Below are 11141 nucleotides of genomic sequence, written 5' to 3' on the forward strand. Positions count from 1 at the left end.
CCTCTTTAGCTTTACGCCAATTCGGATATGCACGGAGCAACGGTCCTCATGACATGATTATCCGTGGCATTGTGTTTGATTACGAGGATGATTCCCACAGACATCGACGAAGGTTCATACATGCGTGGGGAAGTGTCTATAGAATAGAAAGCAAAACTTTGGGACAATGGAATTCTATTCCTATGGAACCTTACCTCAGATGGGTTGGGGCTCATGCTCAGAAACTCATCATGCCATATCCCGCTATTCTACCTGTGACTATTGAGCCGGAAGCCGAAGGAGACGAACCTCAAGTTATTCTACATCCGGATATGCCAACTGACCTGGAAGAGTTGCAAAAATCTTGGGTTCAACTAAAAGAGGAAAGAGATACCTTCAAAGCACATTGTCAAGACTATGAGAGAAGATTATTGGAGCTCACCGGACAACTCCAAGAAGAGCAGCAGATCAACACATTCCTGGGTGCAAAGAGAAAGCGTCCATGGGAGACCTGAGGGATCCTTCATTTTCTTTATTTATTTATGTTTTGTAAGTCCGAATGAGGCAAAAAAGAAAAAAAAGAAGAAAAAATAATAATAAATTGTTTGACTAACAAATGTTTGTTTTTCTTTTGTTTTAACAAATCTAAACTCTAAGTTCCTTGAAAACATTGCATATACATTTCATTCATTGCATATACATTTCATTCATATACATTGCATAACAGGTTCACATGACGGATTTCTCATCTCCTCGCTGTTTATTTCAGTCAGAAGAGATGGAATCTGAAACAAGCATCAAGAATCTCGAAGCACAGAACGCCCAAGTTCAAGTGGCAATTCTGGAACTGGCAAAGGGGCAACAAGAACTGAAAGCCCTGATGATCAAGAAGAAAAAGAAGCCCAAAGGATCTGTAGGCTTGAGCCAACTGAAAAGAAAGATCAAAATCCCAGCCAAAAAGTTCAAAAAGCCACCGATCCCTGAAATAGTCGGTGATGGTGAACAAGGAGACAATCACAGCAACCAGGGTTCTGCCAAACCCTCTCTCTCTTCTAATGAAGAGGATTATCATTCTGGAGACGAACAGGATGATGACAAGTACCAGCAGTTGGAGGAACGCATGAAAGCTATGGAGATACAAAAAATACCTGGCTTAGATTTCAATGATCTGGGACTCATCTCAGATGTTGTTATCCCTCCAAAGTTCAAAGTTCCTATCTTTGCGAAATATGAAGGAGTTTCTTGCCCAAAACTACATCTGAGGTCCTATGTAAGGAAGATACAACCTCACACAACAGATAACAAATTGTGGATTCACTTCTTCCAAGAAAGTCTGTCGGGTACACAACTCGAGTGGTACTACCAGCTGGAAAGTACAAAAGTTCATACCTGGGAAGATTTAGCTGCTGCTTTTTACAAACAGTATCAATACAATGCTGATCTTGCACCAACCCGTACTCAACTAAGGGGCATGTCCATGGCACCAAAAGAAAGTTTCAAAGGATATGCACAAAAATGGAGAGATATGGCTGGAAGGGTTCAACCACCCTTATCTGATCGCGAGCTGGTCGACATGTTCATGGGCACTTTAACTGGCCCTTTCTATAGTCATTTGCTGGGAAGCTCATCATCAGGTTTCACTGACCTGATATTAACTGGGGAACGTGTCGAAAGCGGCATTCAAAATGGAAAAATTCAAATAGGCTCTTCCTCTGGTACTACAAAAAGGCCTATCAGTGGGAGAAATGAGGTCAACCCAATGCAAATTCAGAAAGGTCGCAAGAATGAGCATCACCAATCTGTAGGGGCAGTTCTGATCTCCGCATCTGCGCCTCAAAAAGATCAACAGCCAAAATATACGCGTCGACCAGATGCGCCAAGAAGAAATTTCACCAGAATCAATATGCCAATCTCTCAGGCATTGCAGCATTTGCTAAAAGCAGATTTGATCACATTAAAAGATCCTCCAAAGAATGTCAACACTTCCTCTCCGAGTTATCGCCCCGATGCAACGTGTGCGTATCACTCAAACTGTCCAGGACATGACGCAGATCACTGTTGGGCCCTGAAAAATAAAATACAAGACATGATAGATGCTGGGGAAATTAAGTTCGATCCTCCAGAAACTCCAAATGTCATCACGGCACCCATGCCGAAGCATGACAAAACTGTCAACGCTATCCTAGACACTGTTTACATCTATGATGTGACCGAATTGTCAACTCCGCTCCTCAAAGTCAAACGAAAGCTAATCCAAGCTGGCTACTTTCCAGGTTGTGACCCTGATTGCTTTTATTGCTCATACCTGCCCAATGGTTATGAAAATCTAAGAATGGGAATTCAAAAATGGATGGATCGCCGTTTCATTATGTTTGAGAGGCTCCCTTCTATGGACGTTTTATGCGAAGTCTTTGCAAACGGGATGAGAATAGAGGATGTCTCAGTGATCTCCAGCTTACCATTCAAAATCTCTGCCAAGGCTCCTTTCAAAATTTCCGCTACACTCAAAGTGGCATCAGTAATCATTGCTAGTCCAACTCCATTTCCATACTCCTCAGACAAAGCTGTCCCGTGGGGTTACGACACTAATGTTTATGTCCATGGAGTTAAGCAGGGTACCTCGACTAAAGAGGCCCTGGATTTTACTGCTCCAACTGTTGATAACATTGTGGGTACCAGTAAGATCACGAGAAATGGAAGGATCTTTTCACCAGAAATTTCTCCAAATGTTGCTACTGGTCCAGTCCAGGTCCCAGTTCCTAATCAAGATATCGACGCTCGAGGCAAAAAGCCACAAGTTGAGCCAGTTCAAATACCGGTGGAGGTCACTGTTGAAGATCCATCGAAGCAAGAAATGGAGGAAATATTGAAAATCATCTGCAAGAGTGATTACAATATTGTCGAACAACTGGGGCACACTGCTTCAAAAATCTCAATGATGTCTCTGTTAAAGTATTCAGAAGCTCATGCCAAAGCTCTGATGAAGTTCCTGAAAGCTGCGCATGTGCCTCAAGAGATTTCAGTCGATCAATTTGAAAATTGTGTCGCCAATCTAACAGTGACCAATGGCCTCGGTTTCTCTGATGTTGATCTAACCCCTGCTGGAAAGAATCACAATAAAGCCCTACATATCTCCATTGAATGTAATGGCACCACTCTATCTCATGTGCTGGTAGATAATGGTTCTTCTTTGAACGTGTTACCAAAAACAGTACTGGAAAAGCTTGACTTCGAAGGAGTTGTGTTACAACCAAGCGATGTTGTGGTAAGAGCCTTCGATGGGTCAACAAGAACAGTGTACGGAAAGGTGAATCTCCCAATCAGAGTGGGCTCTTAGATCTTTGATTCTACCTTTTACGTAATGGAAATTCACCCAGCATATTCCTGTTTACTAGGACGCCCTTGGATACATGGGGCAAATGCTGTAGCTTCTACCCTGCATCAGAAGTTGAAATATCCAGTAAAAGGAAAGATTGTCACAGTTTATGGCGAAGAGGAATATGTGGTTAGTCACCTGAGCAATTCCAAATATGTTGAGTTAGATGACGAATTCATCGAAACTCCCTGCCAATCTTTTGAGGTGGTCTCTCCAGATGTCTCTACTACCAAGCATATTTCTGCTACTCCAACTACAACTATGGCTTCTCTCAAAGATGCCAAAGCTGTGATCGAAAAAGGTGATTGCACAGTATGGGGACAGCTTCTCGATATACCTTACAAGTCCGACAAGCTAGGCCTAGGCTATGATAGTGGAAATCAAAAGAATGATCAAAGTCCTTGTTCTGGAGGATTAATGTCACATTTCATCAGCCAAGGAGTAAACGCCATTGAAGACGATGGAGTGTTCTTGAACCATATCATTCAGCCATATCCAGATGAAATTCCACCCATTTCCATGGGAATGTGGGATACTTTGGGAGAACCAAGCAGCGGGTATAATTATCAATATACCGCACCTCAGAATTCTTTTATTGCTATGGAAGATATTACCCCAACTGGATGGGGTGATCAATTTGAAAATGACAAGTCTCACAAGTCCTAGCACTCAGCAATATCAAAATCCACCTAAAGAAGTTTAGGATACGCTAGGAGAGCCAAGTGGCAAATATGACTTTATGGTGAAATATTCCGCTCCTCCGAGCTCACAAATCGCCATGGAAGACATTGTCCCAACTGGATGGGATGAACATTATGATGACAATTTTACTCCTGAAAACACCAGGGAAACACCAAATAACGAGGGTTACTTTCTGTCACAGTACACTACTCAGCAGACTGCACAAGTCTCCCTCAAAGACATCATCCCGACTGGATGGGACGGCCTTACCGAGTATCTCGCTCATCCAACAGAGGTACCTCAACCTGGATCCTCATATCCAACAGATCATCCTACTTATCCTGAAAGATCACCGACTCATTTCCCCACCAATGAAATCAATGTTGTGGGAGATGAAGAAGACAACTGCAACTGGAACAGCTGGATACTCCCTGCTCGCAACAATGGATTGAACAACTGGAAAATTGAGGATGTGATCTCCTTCGATCAGGAGTAAATGCAATTTCCTGTTTTTTTTGTGTATATTGTGCAAAGATAAAAATGGTTCCTGTACTATCGAACCATGAGCTTGAAAGCCGTGTGCCTTGCCCGAAGCACACTGGTCCTTTTATAAGGGTTTATCATATCATGAGCATGTGCATTCAATAAAATCATGGGACGTTTGCATATTCAAATTTTGTGATCCTTTTTCTTTCTTTTCTTTTCAAATAGCTATGTTTTCTTACACACACTCACATAAATAAAATGCAGATTCACATTCACGTTGGATCCAGTCGATAACGATTCTGCTATTGCCTGTCATGACTTTGAAAATCCAATCTACCAAACTGAGGACGAAAGTGGGGAAGATTGTGAAGTACCAAGAGAACTTGCAAGGCTGCTAGAACAAGAAGAGAAGGCTATACAACCTCATGAGGAACCAATTGAGGTTATCAACTTGGGCAGCAACGAAGAAAAGAAAGAAGTCAAAATAGGGGCTGATTTAGAAAACAGTGTCAAGCAAAGACTGATTCAAATGTTGCAAGACTACGTCGAGATATTCGCCTGGTCCTATGAAGATATGCCAGGCCTTGACACGGACATTGTGGTTCATCGCCTGCCAATCAAAGAAGGTAGCACTCCAGTCAAGCAGAAACTACGAAGGAGTAGGCCTGATATGTCAAAAAAGATCAAAGACGAGGTTGAAAAGCAATTCAATGCCGGCTTCCTGAAAGTTGTAAGTTATCCTCCTTGGATAGCTAACATCGTGCCCGTACCTAAAAAAGGACGGGAAAGTCAGAATGTGTGTAGACTACAGAGATCTAAACCGGGCAAGCCCCAAAGATGATTTCCCTTTACCTCACATCGATGTACTGGTTGATAATACCGCACAATGCAAGGTATTCTCCTTTATGGATGGATTCTCAGGGTACAATCAAATCAAGATGGCACCCGAAGACATGGAAAAAACCACCTTCACAACACCCTAGGGAACCTTTTGTTACAAAGTAATGCCCTCTGGTTTAAAGAACGCAGGAGCAACCTATCAACGTGCAATGGTAGCTCTATTTCATGATATGATTCATCAGGAGATAGAGGTGTATGTCGATGATATGATTGCAAAGTCCAACACCGAAGAAGAACATCTGGGTCATCTACACAAGCTGTTTGACAGACTCAAGAAATACAGGTTGCGACTGAATCCAAATAAGTGTACCTTTGGAGTAAGATCCGGCAAACTCTTAGGTTTCATCGTCAGTAGCAAAGGTATTGAGGTTGATCCGGCGAAGGTCAAAGCCATTCAAGAAATGCCTATACCCCGTACTGAGAAACAAGTCAGAGGATTCTTGGGACGTCTGAATTACATCGCCCGATTTATTGCCCACATGACCACTACTTGTGTGCCGATCTTCAAACTGTTGAAGAAAGATCAAGTGGATAGGTGGAATGACAAATGCATGTTAGCCTTTGACAAAACAAAGAGTATCTCCAAAAACCGCCAATCTTGTTACCACCTGTGGAAGGAAGACCTCTGATAATGTACCTAACTGTGTTAGAAGTTTCAATGGGGTGTGTACTGGGGCAACATGACGAGTCCGACCGAAAGGAGCATGCAATCTACTATCTTAGCAAAAAGTTTACCGATTGTGAAACAAGATACTCACTACTTGAAAAAACTTGCTGTGCCTTAGCATGGGCGGCTCTCCGACTAAGACAGTATATGCTAAATCACAACACTTTCCTAATCTCCAAAATGGATCCTATCAAGTACGTGTTTGAAAAACCTGCTCTCTCTGGAAGAATAGCAAGATGGCAAATGATCCTAACAGAATATGACATTCAATACACTTCACAAAAAGCAATCAAAGGAAGTGTGGTAGCTGATCATCTGGCTCATCAAGCAGTGGATGATTATCAAGCATTGAACTTTGACTTCCCAGACGAGGACATTATGCTAGTCAATGACTACAAACAACCAGGACCAGAAGAAGGACCCGAGCCAGGATCCCGGTGGACTATGGTTTTTGACGGAGCTTCTAACGCACTTGGCAATGGCATCGGAGCTGTGATCATTTCTCCTGCAGGAGGTTATACACCATTCACTGCCAGATTATGTTTCAATCGATCTAAGAATCAAGTTCCTGAAGGTCTACGGAGACTCGGCCTTGGTAATTTACCAAGTCAAAGGGGAATGGGACACGAAGCACCCAAATCTAATTCCTTACAAAGAATATGTGCTGAGTCTGATTCCTTATTTCGAAGAAATCACTTTTGAACACATCCCACGCGAGGAAAATCAACTAGCTGATGCCTTGGCTACCATGTCATCCATGTTCAAAGTCAGGTGGGACAATGAGGCGCTGATAATCACCATTTACAGACAAGATGAACCATCCTATTGCAATGAGATCGATGCCAAAGGAACAGAAGAAAAACCATGGTTCCATGAAGTAAAAAGATATCTCGAAACTCAGGAGTACCCTGAAGGGGCGTCCATCAACGACAGAAAGTTTCTAAGGAGGTTTGCCGCCAAACTCTTTCTAAGTAATGGAACCCTATACAAACGCAACCATGACTCAACTTTACTTTGTTGTGTAAACAAGAAGGAAGCAGAACAGATTATGGAAGACATACACGATGGTGCCTTTGGTACTCATTCAAGTGGACATACAATGGCTAAAAAGATCCTCAGAGCAGGTTATTACTGGTCTACCATGGAGACGGACTGTCATCATCATTCCCGAACCTGTCACAAATGTCAGATATATGCAGACAAGGTACACGTACCTCCAGTCCCGTTAAAACGTCCTGACAGCTCCTTGGCCTTTTGCAATGTGGGGTATTGATATGATTGGAGAAATCAAGCCCACTGCCTCCAACGGACATCGCTTTATCCTGGTCGCCATTGACTACTTCACAAAATGGGTAGAAGCAGCTTCATTTGCTTCTGTCACCAAGAATGTGGTGGCCCGATTTATCAAGCACAATCTCATTTGTCGGTATGGCATTCCCGAAAGGATCATCATGGACAATGGCACAAATCTAAACAACAGAAGGATTACTGAACTCTACACACAATTCCAGATCAAACATCATAATTCTTCTCCATATCGACCAAAGATGAATGGCGCAGTGGATGCTGCCAATAAAAACATCAAGAAAATCATACAAAAAATGACAGTAACCTACAAAGACTGGCATGAGATGTTACCTTTTGCTCTTCATGGTTATCGCACATCTGCGCGTACTTCAACAGGGGCAACTCCATTCTCCTTAGTTTATGGTATGGAGGCAGTTCTTCCAATTGAAATTCAAATCCCTTCCCTAAGGATTATGAAAGAAGCCGATCTAGACGAAGACGATTGGATTCAGACCCGGTTAGACCAGATAAACTTGCTTGATGAGAAAAGGCTCGCAGCTATTTGTCATGGTCAATTGTACCAGAAGCGCATGATCAAAGCCTTCAACAAAAAAGTCAAAAGTCAAGCATACCAAACTGGTGGCTTGGTTGTCAAACGCATCATCTTACCACAAGGTGATCCCAGGGGCAAATGGACTCCCACTTATGAGGGACCATTTGTAATCAAGAAAATATTCTCCGGCGGTGCCATGTTGCTTACCACCATGGATGGCGAGGATTTCCCACACCCTGTGAATGCGGACATAGTCAAAAAATACTTCGCTTGAAAAGAAAAGCTCGCTAAGTTGAAAACCTGAAAGGGCAACTTAGGCAAAAAATGAGCATCTCGGTGGATTGAAAACCCGAAAGGGCGGTCCAGGCAAAAATTAGAGACTAAATAATACTATCCCGGTAGGCTGAAAACCTGAAAAGGCAGCCTAGGCAAAAGTTAGGGAATAAAGCGTACAACTATGTTCTGTATAGCTGCCTATTCACCTTCAAGATTCAACACATCGAAGATGCCGATCAGTCCAATCACTTTCTTCCAACAAGCGAGGGATGACATGTTCGAAGACAGATTGGCAATAGCAGAATTGAAACTTGACTGGATTGTTTTCACATAGCTATTTCACTTTATAAATATTTTTCAAAGCTTTATGACAATTTCCTACTACTAGGATTTTTGTTTCCTTGAACTAATCAGCCTATCATGGCTCTTTTTCAAAAATCAATGCAGCTTAGGCTCAAAATCAACATTTTCACTTTTTCTGTTTTGAATACGTAAACGTCCCAATGATAATTTTGAATGAACATGTGCATTTGAATATGATTGATGTTTACCAAAAAAAAAACAGGAACAACATTCAGGTAATGTCTCAATCATTGGGACATCATCCCGAAATCAGCATCAGAAGAAAATCTCCAACAGAGATGCATTTCTCAGCAAATTCCTCGATAAGATTTTTCTCTCCAAACGAAGTGATTCGAGAAATCTTATCCCCCAGCAGGGCTGTTCCAGATTACTATCTCCAGGAGGTGTGGTCTCCACACCAGGACTTGGTCAAATAGTGCATCGGAGGATTATGCATCTTCCTCATTCCCACTCAAAAGATCATCAACAATCACAATACCTTCATCTCCAGATGACTGACTAGCTGTGATTTATTTTCCCAATCATACATCATACATCATACATCATACATCAGATATCATACGTCATACGCATATTCATACACAGCATATAATATTTCATGACAAACGCATACATAACATGCATATTTCTCCTTTAGTTAGAGAATCTCATGCATTACATACATCATGCCATTGCATATCACTAACTTGATTTTTCAGGCAGACGGATGTCTTCAACAAAGATGTTCTCAATCACATACAGTGTTCCCCTTGAACTCTATTCAAATAAGCGGTCCTCTCAGATATAATCAAGCCAAGGATTCGTTCTGAAGAGATCTCTCCTTTCAAATTCCTTATCAACTCAAAAAACAAGCAACACAAATCTAAATCTGATACCTCAGACGGTTCCAGAACGATCTACCATCAAAGATCTAAAGCTGATACCTCAGACGGTTCCAGAACGATCTACCATCGAAGATCTAAAGCTGATACCTCAGACGGTTCCAAAATGATCTACCATCGAAGATCTAAAGCTGATACCTCAGACGGTTCCAGAACGATCTACCATCGAAGATCTAAAGCTGATACCTCAGACGGTTCCAGAACGATCTACCATCAAAGATCTAAAGCTGATACCTCAGACGGTTCCAGAATGATCTACCATCGAAGATCTAAAGCTAATACCTCAGACGGTTCCAGAACGATCTACCATCAAAGATCTAAAGCTGATACCTCATACGGTTCCAGAACGATCTACCATCGAAGATCTAAAGCTGATACCTCAGACGGTTCCACAACGATCAACTTTCAAAATCTAAAGCGGAAAAACTTTGGACAGTTCCATAACAATCATCCTCCTAGACTTAAAGCGGTAACCTTGGACGGTTCCGAAACAGTCAACACAAAGACTTTCAAATCCTTCATCAAGATATAATCAATGGATTCATTCTGATGAACAAACCATCAAACACATTTGCTAGGGGGCATTTGAAAGCCCATCCCAGGTAATGTTTCAATCTTCCAACCACATTTCTCAGACAACATTCAAAGACAAATTCCAACATCACTCCCGATGGAGGTAAGTGCAAATTTTCAGGGCATCTAAAATATTCAATCATCTTCCACCTTCAGATTTCAGACAATCTCTTCAGGTTTAAGAAGATTGAATAGGGGCAACTGTTATACCCCAAAATTTGCCCACATCTTTTTTCAAGAAAACTTCAATCTAAAAATTAAGAGTTTCATATAATCTTGGATTTTCATATCCTGATTTATGAATACTTTGTTTTTAGAATTTTTCTTATACGGTATTTTGGCTCGCTGTTGAATTTATTCTTACGCAAACGCCAATTACTGTTTATTAATTCACATACGCTATTTATTTGATATTTATTTACAGATAAATAGTACTGATGCAATTGGTACAGAGTTAAATCTTTTGCAGGCGCATAGTCCGGGGATTCAGACTGTACTGGTAACAATCAGTTGACAGTCAAACCGCTGACAGTGCAATTCTCCGTGTTTAGTACCATCAATCAAATCAAACTTTTGCATTACAAAATTCCAAGATTCTTGCTCTAGAAGTCTTCTGAATATCACATGATTAGCAGAGACTCAACACTGCACAAAAATCAGGTACGCTTAACTGTCTCCTACACAAACAGTCCTTGATTAGGGTTTATTGTTTTTTCAGGAGAAACAAGTTTTTGAGACCTCAAATGGATTTCATGGACCTCCATACATCTCAAAGTACCATCATACAATTTTTCAAACTTCAATTCACTCAGACGCACCGTCAGCAGCTCAAACAGTCAACAGACGACCCGTTTGACCAAAAAAGTCAACAGACAGTCAAAAATGAAATTTTTTGTCAACATCCATATTTTGTCAAAGGATTCATCATTTGATCATTGTATGATCATAATTCATCAAGGAAAGATCAAAAATCAACAAAACCCTAAGATTCAAAATTAGGGTTTTCTCCTAAAAAGTCAACTGAACTTTCACTGGTCATAACTCTCTCATCCTTCATCCAAAAAATTCAAACCAAAGCTCATCTTGAAGGAAATTCAATTATCTTTCAAATGGAATTGG

The sequence above is a fragment of the Vicia villosa genome, linkage group LG4 (assembly GCF_029867415.1).
Source record: "Vicia villosa cultivar HV-30 ecotype Madison, WI linkage group LG4, Vvil1.0, whole genome shotgun sequence".
In the NCBI taxonomy this organism is placed as follows: Eukaryota; Viridiplantae; Streptophyta; class Magnoliopsida; order Fabales; family Fabaceae; genus Vicia; species Vicia villosa.